Here is a 20016-nt window from a genome sequence, read left to right as displayed (position 1 = left end):
TGAACACCGCTTTCAGGACAATTAAACCCTTCAGCATCCTCGGGGTCACCCCATCCCGTCTTTACAGAGGAGGACACCGGCTCGGGAGATTTCGCGGCTCTCTCTACTTCTGGAGCCAGAAGTGGTACAGGGTGCCCTGTGCTCGCCTGTACAGGAGCCAAAGCTTGTCCGCAGCCAGGCCACTTCCTGGTGCCCAGGGCCAAGGCGGGGGCAAGCAGGGCCTTTCCCGCATGTAAGAGTGCCTGTCACACCTGCCACCCTCGGTTCGCGCCTGGGTCCCGGCAGTGGGGGCCCGGCCAGGGTGTCCCGGAAGGGGCACCAGCCTGGGAAAACGTCCAGGGCGGTGGGGTGCTTCCAGGTGGGGCCGGCGCCCGGGATGCGCTCCCCGCGCCGGACACCAGGCGTCGCCCCCGCTCCTCGCTGCGCTGGCCCCCGCCCCCGCCGCGGAGCCGGAGCCGGAGCCCGAGCCGGAGCGGAGGCGGCGGCGGGACCCGGCCGGACAAATTTCCTGCTCGGCTGCGGGCGGCAGGAGGCGGCGCCAGCGGCGCCCGGACCCCGCGGCCTCCGCGCGTCCCCACCACCTTCCTTCGCGCCGGCGGGGACCGAGGGGCGCCCCGGAGGGCGGCGGGCGGGCGCCGGGAGATGCGGAGCCGCCGCGGCGGCGCGATCGGCGCGACCGGACCGGCCCCTCCGAGGTGAGCGCGCGCGGGGTGCGGGCGGGGGCCGTGCGCCCCTCGGGTGGCGGTGCGCCCCGGGCGGCCAGAACAGGCCGGGGCCGGCGCCTCTGCTGCCGCGGCGGGAGGGAGGGGCCGCGCCGGGGTGCCGGCTCCCGGAGCCCGGTCCTTGGCGGCCCCGAGGCGCGCCGGGTGCCAGAGGCTGGGGACGGCGCGACCCTGGCCTCGGCGCCCCGGAACCCCCGCCCGACTTGGCCACCGCCTCGGCGGCTCTCGCGCTCCCCCTCGGGAAACGGGCACACAGAGCGCGTGTCTGCGGGTGGCGACGGGGCTAGGGGTTGGCGACAGGGACGTAGGTGAAAGCGGGCGAGAGCGAGAGGGGGTCCCACGGGATGTGCTTGGGGCGACACGATACAGGGGTAGAGACAGGAGCTTTTTGAGAAAGTGACTCGGAGTTGCGACAACTCTGGGAGGGGCGGGGGCCGCCATTCCGTGGCTGCCCCGAGGGTCCCGCGCCCTCGCCTTGGCAGGGAGGGGAGCGTCGAGTCCGGGAGGGGTCTCAGACATGCTGCGGGGAGTCCACCGGCGGCCGGCAGACCGGGCTGGCCCAGACAGGACCGCTAAGATCTGCAGTGTCAGTGGCGTGGGTGACCTGTCAGAGCTCCTGGACCAGAGGTCAGCGCGGTGCCACGCCTGCCGACTCCCGGGGACCAAATGGGGAAGGCTGGAAAACCCATCCGGTACAGAGACAGAGCCAAGCCCTGCCAGACCGTGCTGGACCTGACCTAAATTCCTCCCTGGCGTGGCAAACCTTTCTAGAAAGGTTCACGTTCTACTTGCAGAATTCTATTGATTTGTCTTCAATCGGGACCACTCCATCTGAGTTTCAACGTGGGGAAACTCAAGGAAAGGAAAAGGCTCTGTGCTTGTGTTCTGGTGTGCTAAGCCCCTTGAGTTGAATGGTGACCAGCCAAGGGTGGTGGCGAGTTTGAGAACTCAGTGGGTCCATGTTTGGTCAGCTCTTGACCCCAGGTGCCCCTTGACCCAGAGTGCCTGGAGGTCGTTGCGTCCCCAGGATTGGTAAAATTCCATCTCCGTGAAATAAAGACTCCATCCCATTTAAACTGAGTGGAGGGAGAGGTGGAGGGGGCGTCTCCCAAAACAGTGCACTGAGCCAGAGGGGGCATGACATGCTGGGGTGCATTCGCGTGGCCAAGGCTGGCTCCTGACTGCGGAGGTCACCCAGCCTAACTGATATGGGGCAGAGCTTTGTGTGCAAATAGCGTTGAGGTCTGCGCTTTCTGAGCCCAGGCTCTAGGCCTTCAGGGAGGAAAAGGCCAGCTGGTGACATAGGAACAGGCCCAAGAGATGGGACTATGCTGTCAGTGAGAGGGCCCGTAGTGGCACCCGGCCCTTCCCAGACATGGCTCTGCCTCTGACTGTGAGCTCAGGGACAGAGCTCTTTGTTCACTGGTATTAGTGATGCCTGTGGATCAGTACCCACCACAAGGAAGAAAAACCTAGATTCTCCATGGGTTGACATGAGCCAGGAGCCGGATTGGTCCCTAGAGAGGGCCAGGTCGTTGTACCAGTCGATGGTTTTAGATTTGAAAACATAGCAAAACCTATTACATTGACCCCCTGTGCCAAATCAGTTGCGAGAAGTGGGTGAGGCATGACCGTCACCGTGACACTTCTGGGACCCCTTGGAGGCCCAGATGCTGTGCACAGAGGCCACTTCTCACGCGTGCGTGCAAATCATCCATCCTTGAGAGGGGCTGCCGCAGCTGTGCGGGTGGGGTGGGGGTGCGTTGGAGGGCCATATGGAAGGTGGGGCACATGGAAGGTGGAGGCCTGACGAATCCACAGCAGTTGCCAGGTGCTTAGTAATGAAGCTGGAAAGAGTTTCAATTGGTCAAAACATATGCCTCCTTCACACTACCCCTCCATTGGTCCACTTGGCTCTGTCTCCGCTGCCGTCGTCCTGGGCCAAGATACCATAAACTTGCTCAAAACTCCCTCCTTGCAGGTCAGAGGTGAGTTTCCCAGCCCAAACCACTCCTCAGTAATTCTCACACCCAGCTGCCCCCTTGACGTTTCTCCTGGAATACGCAGTTCCCCCTCCCCCATTAGCCCACCATTTTCCCACTGTTTTCCCACCTTATCTATCGGATCACACCAGCCTCCCCATTGCTGTGGAAAGATAGGCTGGACTGTCATTTCCTGGAGGACAATACTGTATCCTCAGCATCCAGCCAAGCACCTGACAGTAGGCTCGTCATAATTGTCACGGGGCAGATAAACAAATGACCGAGTGGAACATTCTAGGAGCTCATCTTCTGAAGTAGTCTTCTTAGTGGGTGTCCCTCGTGGTTGGTAGGCAGCCACACATTTCTGTTGGTGTCGATTGGACTGGATCGTGGAGAGATGAGAGAGGTCGGTCTAGGGCTTCCATTACCAGTTCTTCTGGTGATGCTGAGCCCATGTGCTGAGATGACTGAGCTGGATCAGAGACTCCCAGTGCCCTCTGGGAGGCAGGTCTGGGAGCCGTGAGGGAGTGCCATGGAAGCTGCCCCCCATTCCTTTCCCAGAGCTGCACTTTCAGAGCTTCTGCGATCAAAATAGGAACAGATGTATCCATTAGGATAACGACCGGCCTTCTTAATATTCGATTATCACTAAGAAAAGAACTGTGTTTCAAGAGCATCTCCAGTTGTTTTGGCGGGCTCTGTCCTCGGGAACGGATGGCTCACCGCTCCCTGAAGGCGCCCTGTGCTTTCCAGATCCTCGGAGGCAGAGCTGCTCAGGCTCCTGCTCTGAATCTCCTTCCCCTTTTTCTCCATCTTACGAACTCCTATTCACACCTCATGGCCCACTTCGGACGCCTCAGGCTCCTCAAAGCCTTCCTGACCCCTCTCCGAAGAACATCTCTCTTCCCTCGAGTTCCATAGAAGGTTATCTGTACCTGTCCTAGAGCACTTATCAGACTCTTTTTTGTGTCCACCTGACTTTTTTGAAGTTTCTCTCTTCTACCAGGTGGTCAATGCTTTTACGGTAGAAGATGTGTTTTTGAGAGTTTGGACTTGAAGTTGAGGTATGGATTGACATAAATCCTGGCTCTGGTATGACCTTGGCTAAGCTATTCGAATTCGATGCCTCAGTGTTCTCCTCCGTAGAATGGGAGTGGTGATCTCTACTTCACGTGGCTATTTGGAGAGTGACAGGTGATACGTACAAAGTATAAGGCAGATGACTGGCACTCAGTAAACTGTGTCAGGCTACAGCCTACAACCTAAAACACCTGACGTTGTGCCCTGCGTGCATTAGGAACCAGGGAAATTTGAATGCATCAGTTAACAAAGTCGGAACTCATATGAACAGATACGTTTTGCTTGCCATCCAAAGCACTAGGTCAAATCAGTACGGTGTAACGTGCTAGCTACTTTAATTTTTTGGGTGATAATCTGAATGATTATGAAAGTTTTGTGTGATTAAGTATTTTAATCTCATGATGCCACCACTTACCTGTGCTCCAGGAACAAGCCCATTCTCTAACACGCACCCTCTACTCTTCGATGTTAGAGGGGTTTACGAGGCAGAAATGCAATTTTGTCTGCACATTAACCTGTGGTCATGGACCGAATTAAACCAGTCTGCAGGTGAGACAACACAAAAGTGAACTAAACCAGAGCCAAGAAGCAAGTGGGCTAGAACCAGGTGTGTAGACCCAGGGTCAAAAGTACGGCTTCTGGACGAGAGCATACAAGCCATGGAGCTGTGGGCTGCCCCCGAAACCATCACAGCTTCGCATCGCTTACCTTCACAGAGGGAAGGATGGCCCTGGGCCATCTCCGAGCCCCTCCTAGCTCCCGTGCACTGACCAGTCTCACCCTCTCCGCGGCTGCTGCGGGCAGTACTGATGACTCTGCAAGGACTCAATCCACAGCTGGGGCTGCCTCCCGTTCCCAGGTCATCCCTTCAGCCACATCTCTCTCTGTTCTGGGTACCGGATCTACCTAAAGTAAGATGTGGCTCGTGGGTACATTTAGCACTCTTGTATTTCAAATACTAACTGTAGACATACCGAAAATTGATTTTGGAGGGTTGGCTTCTCATTATTCTGTCACCTGTATTTTTTCCCCAAAGCAGAGTGCTGGATGGTGTTTTAGCTGGATGGGGTTCTGGACCAGCCACATCTGAGCTAATAGGGGTTTCACTGAATTTTACTAATCCTCGAGCCGACACAGGTGCACAGTGGCGGGGCTTCTGCCGGATGCAGGCTGGGAGATCCCTGGTTTGGGGATTACCAAGCCAGCTTCCTTTTCTTCTCTTGGTCTGGCTGCTGTTCCCCAAATGTCATTTGTTAAGGTCCGCCCCATCCAGGTGTTGTACTTGGGGAGTTTTGATGTGGTTCATAGCCTCTTTGAACTTGAACAGTACCCGGCTCAGAGCCAGAAATGTGGGCATTATGCCTTTCTTTCAACTACACAAATACTTCAAAAGGGCTGATTACGCTTATGAAATAGAAAAATTTTAACACTGCGTTTCAGGCAGACAACTTTCCTATTGATTCCCCCATGAAATAGGAACCAAATAAATATTTTTAAAGGATGTCCATTTTAAAATATCTTTCCAATACAAATCAAGACTTCCTGATTCATATAGCCCAGGAGTGTATATTGTATGAGATAACCAAAAGGGTGGAAAAAAGTCTTCTTTCACCTGGAAACAAATATAAACTCTATAGGAGATGAGGAAAAGTTCACAGGAAAAACAAAAATCCCTGATTACGTGCTAAAAGCCTGACGTGTTATTTTGGACAGGTATTTTGATGTCAGTGTTTCCTGGGTGAAGAATGAAGAATTGATAGGAAAACTTGTCTAGACCCCAGACTGGGGTTCTGGCATCACTAAATTTGATCCAGCAGGTGGGCTCACACTGGAATGGGTGTTCAGCGATCAGCCGTGCTCCCGATGCTGCATGGTCCTCTCCGGGGAGGGAGGGACACCTGCGTGACACCTGGGACTCACAGGGCATCCAGCACTTGTACGTGAAGCGTGGACGGTGGAGGATGGAAGCAATAGACTGGAGTGGGAGCCGCGCCGGGACAGTGGAGGTTGCTGCTTGCGGAAGGCTCTCCCCTTTGTCTGAATACCAGCAACAAACCTGACCAACAGGAGTTTGCTTTTTGGTACTAGGTTCCCAGTCCCAGGCTCAGAACACAGACTTTGGAGCAGAGGGATGGGGTCAGATTGGGGCTCGTGGCACTGAGGCTTTGAACAAGTGACTGACCCTTTCCCAGTGTGACTTCTTGTCTCTATAATGGGGACAGTGACACTTCCCAGACAGGGTTGTCGTGTGGCTGGGTTGCAGTCACGTGTAGAGAGCCCGGCCTAGGGCTTGCCGATCGGTCTGTGGCCTGCTACTGCGCCCGGGAGTCTGGGGGTGGTCCGCCTGCAGTCAGAGCATTGGCATAATCTGGGCTCTGACCCCTCCCCTGCCGCACTTGCTTCGTCCTCAGGGCAAGTCACTTAATTTCCATTCTATAAACGCAGACATAATTTTTGGTTATTAATGTCCGTAAATCTATTTGCACATTTCCAGCTGAACATTAGTCACCGATTTCTGTTACTAGGGAGCAAATTAGTTCCATTTTTCTGCTCACCCAAGATTTCAGAATGTCCTATCACATGGCTGCTTGATTACAATGTATTATTCGACGTGAGCTTTGTACGAAGACTTTTTATTTTGTTTCTCACTCCAAAAGGACTTTGCATTTTTCAGGCTGGGTCTCTGTAGTAGGACTTTTGTGGGTCTGTTCAGTTGGCTTTCGGCAGACTTGGCCCTGACTCCTTTGCCGGTGCGCTCGAGTGCCCTTGGCGGGTGGGGGCGCAGCCGCTGGCCCGGAGCCCGGGGAGGTGGCAGCTCCTGTCCCGGCAGGTTCCTCATGAAACTGGGCGCTCTGGTCTTCTTTCTTCTCCAGTTCAAAAGGCCGGCCTCAAAGCTGGACACCCACTTGCCTGATTTGATGTCATGGCCCTGAGGCCAATCCCCCCCCCTCCTCTGTCTGCTTGTCTGGATTCTTGTCGTGGGATAAAGCTTTCATTTTGTGGTGTGAAGTGTGGCATACGTGGCAGTCCGTCCATGGGAAAGGCTGTGTCCTCAGAGTGGGCTCACGTTTGAGCTCTGGTGCTGACTCGCTTCCTGTTGGGGTCTTGGGATGAAGGGTCAGAGGAGGCAGAGGAGGAGAAGGGCAGAGTGTGTCACAAAGCACAGCTTCAGTACAAGGCAGGGCTCCTTTTGAGGTAAGATGGCATGGGTCTTTGGCGATCCCATGTTTTCCCGTGGAGACAACGTAGCTCCTCCCTACAGAACGCTGTGGCTCATTTTCTAGATTCCAGAAATAGGTGCTTGTGAATTAAGCTAAGAAGTCAGTATTCAGCAGCACCGTTCCTACAGATGTTCATGTTTCTTTCCAGAGCTTTCCTGTCTACAGCACACTTCTCCACTGTGGTACATACAGAAGAGGAAAGTAAGAGAGGAGAGAGAGACAGCAACAGAGACACAGAGAGACAAAGAGAGACACAAAGAGATAGAGACACACAGCAAGGCAGAGATAAAGACAGAGATACAGCAGGAGAGACACAGAGAGACTCTCAGATACTGAGGTTTTTTCTTCTGATATTAGTCATCCGCAGCTACCTCCAAATTCCCTTTTTTTTTTTTTAAGATTTTATTTATTTATTTGACAGAGAGAGACACAGCCAGCGAGAGAGGGAACACAAGCAGGGAGAATGGGAGAGGAAGACGCAGGCTCCCAGGAAAGCAGGGAGCCCAATGCGGGGCTCGATCCCAGGACCCTGGGACCACACCCTGGGCCAAAGGCAGACGCTTAACGACTGAGCCACCCAGGCGGCCCTCCAAATTCCCTTTCAACCCAGAGTGGGAGCTGGCGATCCGAGACACGTGTGGTCAAGAGTTATAGGCCAGGGTGTGGCTGGGGACAGTCTCAGAAGGCAGAGGGGTGGCCCGCTTGGTGGCATCAGCACGTAGCGCTAATATTCAGAGCCGCACACTGAGTCCCTGAAGCAGAAGCTCTCCCACAATAACAGGGCAAAGTCAGCGTGAACGGACAAAAGCCAGAAAATTTGTCTCTTTGTTACATTCAGGGATTTACAGTAACTCTATCTCAGCGAACAAAATGCTGCCTTAGGGCACCCGCCTTATTGACTAGAAACCATGCAAATGCTCTTCCAAAGAGATTAGAATATTCCAGCTTCTTAAACAGGTAAAGATAAGCCCCCGTGCAACCTTGGCTGCCCTATGACGTTTGCTAATCAAACAGAAACTGGCCTTTGCTGCCACATTAATTCAAGTCATCCCCAAACCTGCACTGTTACTAGTAAAATTATTCCTTATAATTAGTGCTTTTTTTCAGGATGTGGTTATTCTGGCTCTGGGAGTAGCCTTGGTTTCATAAACAGCTGAATGTTTAAGTACTGGACGTAAGACTGCTTTGAAACAGGAACCCAACCCCGTCCTTAATTTTGAAGTGAGGCTGACTCAGCCGTCCGTCTCCCCGAGCTTGTGGCCGCACTTTATTAAGTGCATCAGTAATTCAATAAATTACTTTTTGCTAATGTTGCCAACATCAGCTAAAGTTCAGTCTTCTATTGGAGATGTTATCAGTCTGCCCATTTAGATTCCTTTGAGCAAAGTCCTGATTTTGGCCCAATGTCACGTAAGAATGCAAGAGCCAGAAATTTAATCATTTTGTACTGTATCGTGCCAAGCTAGGTCTGCTCTGAGCTAGCCAACAATATTCTTTCAAAGGATATTTCTTGGTTTTCATCAAATGTGTGTAGTATTTACAAGAGTCTGTAAGGTCATTTGGAAGGGACGGTTAGAGATGTTAAACATGTATTGAGTGCCTACACTGCACGTCCTGTGTGTTTAGTAGTGAAATCACAAAGAGAAGTCACAATGCCTGTTCTCTGGGTGTTCCACGTCCATGGGAGGCAGAACTCGTCACTTTCTGAGTGTGTTACGTGTCATGCTGGCTGCAGAGGTGGGCATGTGGAAGGGGTCCTAGACGGGCTTGGTTTTCAAGGATATTTTCTTGGCAGCCGACAGGGCTAGAACATTCAAGAGAGAGGGGCTCACATGTGCTTGCCCTGCAGTGAGGAGTAACATGTACTGTCTGGGGAGTAGCAGGTGTCTGGGAGGAGCTGGGGCCCCGGAATGGAGGGGGTGAGACAAGGGGACTGGACAATCTGGGAATCCCCAAACACTCGTAAGCCATTGAGCAGCGTGGGTCCGCTAGATGGACCAGTACTTCACCTGTTTGGAATCGTGGCCGCCTTTGAGATTCTGAGCAAGACTACAGATTCATTCTGTAGAAAAATGCATGTGTGCACACAGCCTTTCTGGTTTGGTTTGGTTTGGTTTTTACGGTTTCAAGAAAGTCTGAGGCCTGAGCCAAAGCCCCGCAGTTTTCGGCTAAGGAGACTGCATGCATCCGGACCAGACAGAGATTTAAGAGACGATGTTGGCCTCAGATTGTGAGCTGAGCTTGAGGTGCCTTAGGGGAGCCGAATGGACTTCTCAAACACAGACAATTGACTCTACTAGGGGCTCTTCAAACTGGCTGGGGCAATATCCGTGCTTCACTGTGCTAACCGTTCTAATTTTTCTTATTAAAACTTGGGTTACCGAGTACATTTGTGGTTATTGGACAGTATTCCCAATGCAGTAACATGGAATGGGTCACTTAATCATGGCTGTTGTCATTGGTAGAGCCAGCTCATAGGAAGTGGGTTAAGAATGGGCTTGTGAAGCCTCATGTGGTTGGCCACCGCTGGCCTCTGACAGGTCCAAACTCATGTCTAGTTATTTCTTTATAACCTTGCTCGTATGTTTTTAGGTAACCAAAAACACGTTTTCTGTACAAGCCTTTCAGTTTACCAAGAACCGAAGCCAGTTCTACCTTCTCAGTTTAGATGGCCCCTCTGGGGTTCGGCGGACAGTGCGACATCCCTGCGTAGAGTCTGAGCATGTGGCCAGCTGTGATGCCGAGCCTGAGACCCGCGCAGGGTCACAGGCTCTGCTGCAGGCACCATTGTCCTGACCCAGACGCGCCTCTTTCCCGTTCTCGCTGCCTCGGTGGACCGACCGCTTGTCCTCCCTCCTGTGTCGGACACTCTGTCCATATGGCGGGGGTGGGGTTCTCAGGACATGGAGGCCCCTCGTCGTCTTCTGTGAGATGAAAGCCCACCTTCTCTGTGTGTCTGGGTGGAAGTGCATTCTAACCTTGAGCAGGACCCCAAGGTGAGATGTTACTGGCTCACTGCTGTGCCTCCGTCTCTGCTCTGTGTGGCCTGTGTCACGCTATTCTTTTGGGTGTGGTTTCTGCCCGGCACATGGCTTCCGGGGGGCATTTTAGAGGCCGTTACAAGTGCATGTCTTCTGTGTAGCATGCTTTTGTTTAGCAAATGATTTATTGTTTGTTACATCGAAATGCATATCCTGGATGGATGGTCCGTGGCAGGCAGAGATCGATGACGTCGATTCTGGTTATTCACCTCTGTAATGGATTCTCTTTTTGCTTTGCGTACAGCAGGGATCTGTGTGAGTTTTGAGGAGACTACGCTTTCTTTCGTGGCTTGGCGTCTTGGCAGGCGGGGCAGCCTCAGACTGTCTGCGGCCGAGGCTGGGGTGCCGGACTCGGGAGCAGACTAGGGGAAGGCTGCGCTGCAGGCAGTGGGGACCCCTCCCTTCTGTCTCTGCGGATGGCGGGACTGGCAGACAGCATCCCTGACCCCTTGGCTGTGACCTAACATCATTTTAAAAATCCAGACCCGAGAGCCACCAAGTCCGTGGACACAAAGCCCATAGTAGAGCCTCCCTTCTCGAGGTCCGATACTCGGTGTGTGTGTTGGGGGGGTGGTGGTCATGGCAGTAAATAAAGCAACAGCTGTGATAATACTAGTAACCGCTGTATCGATGGAGCGCTTACTCTGGACCCGGCCTACTCCGAGTATTTTCAATGTGAAATTGCTACGTTTACGGCAACACGTGAGGCCAAAGTAGCACAAGGCTTGCTCCGGAGAAGAGGAAGTTCAGGGCCAGAGGGGGAAGGGCAGAGACTAAACGTACAGAGGGACCAAGTGGTCCTCACGATGGAGGAAAGGTGTGGGGGGTGCATGGGGCCTGCAGGGAGGTGGACCCCAGCCTCACTCAGGGAGCACAGCGATGGGGGGACACTTGGCCTGCCTGGGAATGATCTCATCTGAGGAGGGCGCAGGCCCCATCTCAGGGCTGGGGGAGGCCATGGAGAGCTCTGAGGAGGGAGGGGCTGGCATGCAGGATGGACGGGGACGAGCTGGGATCTCGGAGCAGGGCCAGGACAGGCTGTCTGGTGCTTTCCTTCGGCAGGTCGTGCATCAGAGTCCCCGGCGAGGTCCCAGAGCACTGTGGCTATGTGCAGGGAGGTTGGGGAGCTGCATGTCTTACAAAGCCCCCCTGGGAATCCCAACGCCAGGGTGGAGAATGGTGGGGCTTTCGCAGGGCCCAGGAATGAGGTCAGGACTTTCCAACACGGGGGCGGCCAGGAGGGAGGCCTCGACGCCTCGCAGGGCCGACCAACACACTGCATGGTGCTGACAGCTCTCAGGACCCAAGTGGGACCGTCAGGAGGGGACCAACTGAGTGTCTCAACTGAAAGACTTCTGTCCTGGCGAGTCTCCTGTGTGCTCTGCTCTCTTGCGAGCTCCGGCTCTGACCCCTTTGGCCCTAGCAGAGCGCTGTCGACTGTCGATAGATAAGCCACCACATGGCAGTAGTGACTTCACGAAGGCCGGTTCAAAGGGTTGCTTTTATTTTTATTTAAGATTTTATTTATTTGGGGGGCGCCTGGATGGCACAGTCGTTAAGCGTCTGCCTTCAGCTCAGGGCGTGATCCCGGCGTTCCAGGATCGAGCCCCACATCAGGCTCCCCCGCTGGGAGCCTGCTTCTTCCTCTCTCACTCCCCCTGCTTGTGTTCTCTCTCTCTCGCTGGCTGTCTGTCTCTGTCAAATAAATAAATAAATAAAATCTTTTAAAAAAAATTTTATTTATTTGGGAGAGGGAAAGAGACCACACGCGCAAGAGTGGGGGGGTGGGTGGCGTGCAGGGGCAGAGGGAGGAGAAGCAGACTCCCCGATGAGCGGAGAGGCCTATGCAGGGAGCCTGACGTGAGGCTCCAGGGCTCGATGCCAGGACCCCGGGATCATGACCTGAGCTGAAGGCAGACACTTCACCGACTGAGCCCCCCAGGATCCCCCAAAGGGTGGGTTTTAAAAGGAGGGCAGCTTGGGGCAGGTGAGGGCTAAACCAAAGCAGCAGAGAGCTGAGTTTGGGTTTCGGGTGGTGCGGTGGTCACCGTTGCTCCCAGCAGGCTCCTCGCCACGGCAGCCACTGGTGTGGTCATTGACATGACGTCCATTCATTCATTCAGTCGTTCAGCAGATACCAATGGGAGACCTGCCAGGTGTGGGAAACAAAGTCCACAAGTGCTGCTCCTCAGCCTTTCCCTGGGGCCTGGCCTTCCGTGTCCGTCTGTCCATCTGGTCCTGGGATTCCCCTAGAGGCCTGGCAGTGTCCAGGTCAGGCTGGCTGTGGAGACAGTGTGTGGTGAGCGGGCCGGTGGCACCCATCATGGGCGGCCCTGAGGTCCTCGCATCATCCATGGGGGACCGAGAAGGCCTTTGGTGCTGGGCACTGTGCCCTGTTCCCGACTGTGCAGATCCTGACCAGTGTGTGTTCACCAGGGGCCCTCTTGCCGCTGAGGTGTCCACGGCCCAGTGGCCGCCGTCAGAGCAAGCAGCACGGATGAAGCCTGAGGCTGGGGCCCTTTTGCCAGGCTTTCTCTTAGAGAGCTGCTGTCTGTCTCGTGGTCAGTATGCGTTCCCATGACTCTGCTCCTGACTGCAGCATACAGGGGAGACCAAGGCCAAGGTGGGCAGCCGGGTCACATAGACAGACAGCTGTGGGCCCGTGGTCATGGTCAGGCCTGTCCTCTCCCTGCCTCCTCTCCCTCCTTCCCACTTGCCCTCCTCTCTCTGGTTTTCCCCATTCACAGCCTGACCTTTAGGGCTGCTTCTTCCAGAACCCCAGACCCCACCGAGCTCCCACTCCTGTAGGCCCTCCACCTCTGCGGGGGACACAGGAGTTGATGGGGTGACTGCCGTGACCCCAGACACTGGCCCCAGGGGCACCGGCCAGGGTTCTGCCAGCAGCTGTGACCGCCTCGTGCCTCTGGCGGCTTTCCCACCCTGCACTCCTGCCAGGGCCAGAGACCTCGAGAGCGGGCACGTCACCGGTCAGAGCTGCTGGCATGCCATTCTTTTGCAATGACTAATAGCAAAGCTAGTCCAAGAAATAGCCAGTGTTTTCTCCCTGTTGTTTCCCAGTCTCAAGGAGATGGTCCAATTGCCTCATCGCGTGACGAGTCCAGGGGACAGGGAGTCGGGGTCCCCGGCCCCTAGCGCCTGGAGTGAGTGCTGCAGGTCTGTGAGAACAGGACAATGGGATGATTTGCCCCTTTGCTTCGGACTGAAAATCACTCTGAATCTGTTCAAGGGGTTCTGCAGAGTTTCTGCTTCGAGAAGAGTTCTCTCAAGACACCCCACAATCTCCTTCGGAGTGACAATCTGTCTTTAATGCCCCATGCACTTTACTCCTGGGCGCCTCTGGCAGGAGCTGGAGGAATCTGGGCAGGGGAGCAAGCCTCCGGAAGTTCGCCTGCTCCCGGCGCCCCTTTCCCGCTGCCTCATTTCTGGCGGCTGGACGCCGAGCCCGTTGAAGTTGCAGAGCGGTCCCCGTGAACTGCTGTGAACACCGCCTTGTCTGGCTGCAGGGGGCGACCTCTGTGCCGGAGGGCTTCAGCGCATTTCGGGGGAAATTAAACACTGCATCGAGATGCATGAAAATCCCATTAAGCACGGCGAGCAGGCAAAGATGTCCCTGGGAGACCGGGTGTCGGGACAAATTACAGCAAGATGGGAGAACGAACTGTGAAGGGTTGTTATTGAGCAAGAGTTGGTGCTCTAAATGGGAGTGAGTTATAGGGCACAGGCATGGCTCTTCTCGTCAGAAAGGCCGAGGGGAGGGGCGCCTGGGTGGCTCAGTCGTTAGGCGTCTGCCTTCGGCTCAGGGCGTGATCCCGGCGTTCTGGGATCGAGCCCCACATCAGGCTCCTCCGCTATGAGCCTGCTTCTTCCTCTCCCACTCCCCCTGCTTGTGTTCCCTCTCTCGCTGGCTGTCTCTATCTCTGTCAAATAAATAAATAAAATCTAAAAAAAAAAAAAAAAAGGCCAAGGGGAGGTGGGCGGCGTCTTTCTACGACACGAGATCAGGTAGCGGTGGGACAGGTCAGCAGGATTTCGCCATCGGCCTGCAGTCGGCGTGTTTCCCTCTGCCCACCTTCCCTGGCTGTACTTGCGGAATATTTAATAACCCCAGCAATAAAAACTGCAAGATTAACCAGGACAACCTGGGCAAATGTTCAAGAGGCTCCCATTGGGTAACAGACCATGGAAAACGTGGCACGACCCACATAACTTGGTGCTTTCATCTTTGCTAAAAAAACTCTTGGTAATAGATGATTTTTAAATCCAGACGTTATGGAGCATGGGTCCAACCGTGGCTTGCTACAGAGCAGCTGTTGTGCTGAATAAGCAGCCAGAAAACCCCACCCATCAGCACCATCTCCATGGTCCACAGAGGCATTCGGAGGAGTCCCTGGGATTCTTGGAAATGCACGTTCCCAGGCACAGAAGAGGCTGTCCTTCTGAGCAAGGCTAGTGCCGTTTTCTGGGCTCTAGAACAGAGCTGGCAGTCGTACCCCGTCCCACCTGTCTGCAGCCGGCACCCCTGAGGGCTCGCTGGGACTTGAAGACCCACTTCCATGACTGGCAAGCTGATGTTGGTTGTGGGCAGGAGGCCTCAGTTTCTCCGCCTGTGGATCCATTCATAGCACTGTCTGAGCATCCTTATGACCGAGCAGCTGGCTTCGCCCAGAGAGAGTGATCCCAGGCAAAGCAAGGCAGAAGCCGGGACACCTTTTAGGACCTCGCCTCAGGAGTCATGTTGTCTTTTCTGCAGTATTCTGTTGGTCACACCGGTTGACCCTGTTCGTGCAGGAGAGAATGAGCAGCCCTTTCCAAAAAGTACGTGGTGGTGAGGAATCCTCCTTTTTTATTATCCTGGATTTATGAGTTGTGGCGTTTCGCTGGACACCACTGAATCTGACTGTGGTTAACGAGAACAGGAACTGGGCAGAAGGTGACTGCATAGTTCTCAGAATCCACCGGAAGTCTGGAAAACAAGGCTCAGAAAAGGGACAGGAGCCCAGGAGGCTCTGAACCACAATTAAGGTGCAGCCACAGGAAGCTTTCGGTAAGGATGTGGCCTGTGGTCCGTGGCACTGATACTGCTGGGCATGGCTGGCAGTGGACTCTCACGGCTGTGGCTTCCGTGAACGCTTCCGAAACATCCCTGGCTGTGTGACTCACCCTGAAGAGTCCAAGTCTTGGTAGGATTGATTGTCGGAGCCGGTAGCACCTCCCTGCCGCAGTCTGGCTGCAGGTACGGGGAGGGCGGGCCGGCAGGTGGGATCCTGCCCTGGCAGGCTTAAGGGATGCTGGGAAGCAGAAGGGAGTGTGGAGGCTGAGGGCAGCCCCCAAACAGCAGGCACTCACTCTACTGCTTTCTACAGAGCTCAAGGGTTATTTTTTGTCTCAAGTGTACCCAGTATTACAACATTAAAATATTCCTGAAAAGTTACACTAATTCAATTTGTGGTTTATATACACTGTTGATATAGGCTAAAAGCTTAACACCTTTTAGAAGTCTGCAGATAATCCTTTTGTCAAGCAGCTAATCCTTTTAGAGAACAAATAATCACTTCTTAACCCTTTTATTTTTGAAGGTCAAGCCTATGTATACTGGGTTTTCTCAAGGCAGAGTAGCCAGCACTTAGGCTTCCTCTTTTGCTCACACTGAGGAAGTGTTTCAGGTTCATGGATAACTGCTTGCAATCTCTCCTGCTGTGTGACACACACACACACACACACACACACACACACACACACTGAGGGTTTTTTCCTTTCTCGCTGTAATTGATTCTTGTCTGGAAGGAAGTATGGGCTATTAACATTTTTAAAGAGCTTGTATTTATTTTATTTCACCTGCAAGGCTGTTTAAAGAGCCCATTTAAGACATAAAATCTCGGAGCATTTGCACGGGTGCAGATGCGCAGACATTCTTCGTTGTTATACCTGGAGAGTCACATTTGGAAGGTTCACCTTTCACATTATTTATTTATTTTTTCTTCTGTAAGAGGCTTTCACGTTACAGCAGAAATATTTTGTTCCATTTCCTCGAGGTGCTTTCACGCTTCCCGGATAAGAGAACGGGGCCCCGGGGTGACAGCTGGGCAGAAGCCTGGACGGGGTGGGCGTGGCAAGCCAGCCGGAGACTAGACTCTCTGCTCCAGGCCAGTGACAGGTTCCGCATGGCCAGAGCTGTCCTGATGGCCACGGGGGCACAGAGAACCAGCAGACGAGGAACTAGAAGCAGGCAGGGAGACCCGTGGGGCAGCTGCTCTCAAAATGTAGTAAAGAGATGAGAGAGAGTGTCTGATAATGGCTACCATTCAGGCGTCTCCATGGGTCAGGTGCATTCATAGTTCTTGTTGCTTTTTGGCCAGTAACAGGCAAGTGGAGTGGAGGTGAGTATGTTCTCGCACACCTCTCAGGGGGTGGCGTGCTGCAGACCCGCAGGGCATTAATACCTCAACGAGCCTAATTGGGCTACTTTTTTCTCCAGCACTAGAACCTGTAGGGGTCATTGGTTGATAGAAATGAAGTACTGGCTTGTATTTTCCGGGGCTGTGTTACTAAAGAACATAATCCTTTATCTACTAGAATCATACTCGTGGTGGCAAGGTGCCCCCCTCGGAGAGGGTACAGAAGGAGGCTGTGGCTTCACTGAGCGGGACTGAGTTGTCTTCAGTCTAAGTGTTGCATGTGTGTGAGATGTCAGCCCATTTTAAGGTTCATAAACTGAGACTTGGATTAGTGAAATGAGTTGTTCGAGGCCACATAACTAGAAGGCAGCAGGGCTGGGACTCGAGCCCAGGGTCGTCTGCATGCCAGGCAGGGCGCGTGGCCAGACCTGGACACTAGGTCTCCCCGAGGAATAACAGCTTGGAGGGGAGGCCGCCTGGGAGTCCACGTCTTGGCATAAAGTCTATAGCCAAAGAAAATACAAGTAACATATTTGAGTGAGGTATTTTAGTCATTTATATGAGAATACAGATGATTCTGATTCCATGGTGGGGCATAAAGCAAATCACTTTCCTGATTTAATTTTATTGTTAAGGGAGAATGGTAATTCCTACGTACCTGGTGCATTTTGACGTAGTAGGTATTATTATTGTATTACCATTATTATTTGAAGCACTATGGATTTTTTCCCTTTTAGGTGGCTTTTCCCATATTTTACGTTGTATTTAGCCATAAAACACAGAAAGCACCATCATTGTTTAGCTAAGAAAATTGATGCACTCTACAAAAACTATTAGAGAGGATATTGATTTTCTACATACGGTAATCCTGATTTGCTTTTTTTCCTCAAGATTCGTATTATTGCATTAGTGGTAACCTTCAGATTTATGGTTAAAGCAGAACTTCAGAGAAGATTTATTTGTGACATTTGCTGTTTTTCACTCACTTTCAACCTATTGCACAAGGCATCTGAACAAACTTTAAAATTCCCGTAATTGAACAAGGAAGCCATCCTCTGACTGCTCTTGTCTTGTTTCTCTAGAGGTCTTGCGTATGCCCACTTCCTGGCCTGCTCCCTGTTTCAGTAAATTGTGTTTCTTCCTATTGACAGGCCTCTGTGTCCTTCCTTAGGGCTTTTGGACTTTCTGCGCAGGAAGGAAATAGTAGAAAACTTAGCGCAGATACAGCAGTTCTTTAACTGTTTTGAAATGCACACGTGATCATTGCTTTGTATCGATTCCATCCGTCCTTTTGTGGGACGTTTGCCCCGTGCCGATCCATTTCCTTTTTTCATGTTTTGAATGGTCTTTCTCTGGGCACCGAGCACCATTTCTCCTGGGCGTGTGGCAGATTCGCTGTGCTGGGTCAGGTTAGCGTGCTCGTCTGATCCTGAGTCCATCTGCAAGGCTGCCTGATGAAAAGGGAAAAATAGTAAACATCCTGTCCTGGATGCAGACTTGAAGGTGTGTGCTGGGAATTCGAGTCTCCCTTTGAAATAACATTTTGGAAAGCGCAGTGTTGGGTAGATAAGGGCTGCCCTCATCGTGTCACATCAGAGAACAATTGTAGCATTTAGTTTCATATCGTCCTGCTTTCAGCCCAACTTTTATAGCCCAACAAAACACTGAGCGCTGTGTTAGAGGTCAAGGTCAGCACAAATCAGCTTTCACCCTGGGAAACGAAAATGAACTGAATAGCCACGCAAAGTGGCATGTTTGTTAAATATAGCGATGGTTGTGAATAGATTTATGCGTTCAATTTGTTTGCAGTTGTCAAAACCTCATTAATTGTGAGCCCGATGACATTGTTTGCTGTTTCAAATTAGTTTTAAATTACACATGTACTACTTAATCTTAAAAGCAAAATTAAACCTTGGATTGGTATACACTTCAAGTTATAACACTAAGCCATTCTATTTGGGTGAAGGAGTTTAATACTCGTTGTAAAATAAAATTAGGAGGTCCTTTGCATCCATGGTGGCCGATGTTAATTAGCTTCTGTCAACTGTAGTTTTTCAGGTCAATTTCTTCCACGATGTATGCCGTGTAAATAATAAAGTTTTAAATCCCTTTATACATTTAAATTATTATATAAATCCTTAGTATTAATGCAATAAAGTTTTTTAACAAATTACTTGGAAGTATGGGTTCTATGGCAAACAGGTGAAATTGGTGTGTTTTTAGAAATCAGCAAGGGTAGATATTTTATTTGTCTAACAGATACGGGGATTTATCAAGTCTCTCGGCCAGGTGCTAAGGACACAAAGGTCACGTGGTCGCTGCCCCCAAGAACCTGTTAATGTAGTGTGACCTTTTCAAAGGGTTCTCTGGGACAAGTGTGACCTAAGGTTTTCTACCAGGTGTGGTCAGATGGGTTGAGAGCTGTGGTCTGGAGCGGGGAACCCCCTGAGAAGGTGCAGGGAACACCAGCCATTTTGGCCACAAGACTCTCTTCTCTGTCCCATTCCTGAGTACGTTGGTTTGGGCTCAGGAATTCTTAACCTGGGGTCTTTTGAGGGTTTGTGGATAAAATTCAGTGGGTCTGTAAATTTAGATGGTGAAAAAATTTACCTCTTTCTTTCCATATAATTACCTTCCTTTGTCGTCTTATATCCCTTGTACCTCCAGTCTCACCCCTAACTCTTGGCGACCACTGGTCTGTTCTCCAACCCTCTAATTTTGCCTTGTCAAGAATGTCATATACTTGGACTCAGTACGTAGCCTATTGAGTCTGGCTTCTTTCACGGAGCGTATGGATCTCAGAGTCATTCTTGCCGTGGTCTGTATCACTAGTTCATCCCATTTATTTTACTGAGTAGTGTTCCGTTGTATGGAAGGACCACCATGCCTTTCATCTTTCCCCAGTCGGGTGGCACGTGGGTGGGTTCCAGTTTGGGGTGCGTATGAATAAAATGGCTGTAAATGTGCATATAAGTTTCTGTGTGAACCTAGGTTTCCACTTGCATAAGTCAGTAGGATGGGGTTGCTGGATTGAATGTCATGTGTGTTTAATTTGATAAAGAAACTTCCAAACTGTTTTCCATAATGGGTATACCCTTTGCTTTCCCACCAGCAGAGCATGAATGTTCCCATTGTTCTGCACCCTTGCCAGCATTTAATATTGTCGTTTTTTTCCATTTTTGGGGTCCCCCCCCCGCCTTTTTAAATCTTTGCCTTTGGTATGGGTGAGTAATGGGATCTCACTGCAGTTTTAATTTGCATATCCCTAATGACTAATGGTGTTGAGCATCTTTTCCTGTGGTTGTCTGCCCAATGCCCATCTTTGGTAATGTCTGTTTAAATCTTTTGTCCATTTTAAAAATTGTGTTGTTACTCCTATGTATTTTATTTTAGGTCATTGAAAGTATTATTCTGAGAATAAGCTTCACTAGATGGCCCAAGGGATCCATGTCACCAGAAAGGTTAAGAACCCTTGAGAGACACACCATCCTTAAAATATCTTTATTCTTCACATTTTTGCATTTGGCACAGGTCCTTGTTCAAAGTCTGTCACA

General features: G+C 51.9%; 1 protein-coding gene across 3 annotated transcripts in view; it reads left to right on the top strand.

Moving 5' to 3' along the window:
* Positions 1–488: 488 nt before the first annotated feature.
* The window catches only part of PTPRE (protein tyrosine phosphatase receptor type E), a 153109-nt gene continuing 133581 nt past the window's right edge, over positions 489–20016 (top strand). The window contains exon 1 of one of the 3 annotated variants that reach the window (XM_045809503.2): positions 489–695. The gene's annotated coding sequence lies outside the window, so the exon portion shown is untranslated. The remainder of the gene's footprint in view (positions 696–20016) is intronic. The other 2 variants (XM_087862572.1, XM_045809505.2) reach the window with 2 other exon arrangements.

The sequence above is a fragment of the Ursus americanus genome, chromosome 6, assembly GCF_024610735.1.
Source record: "Ursus americanus isolate L20-20 chromosome 6, mUrsAme1.1.p, whole genome shotgun sequence".
NCBI classification, from domain to species: domain Eukaryota; kingdom Metazoa; phylum Chordata; class Mammalia; order Carnivora; family Ursidae; genus Ursus; species Ursus americanus.
The sequence above is the reverse complement of the archived record's forward strand: the minus strand, read 5'-3'. Positions and strand labels throughout refer to the sequence as shown.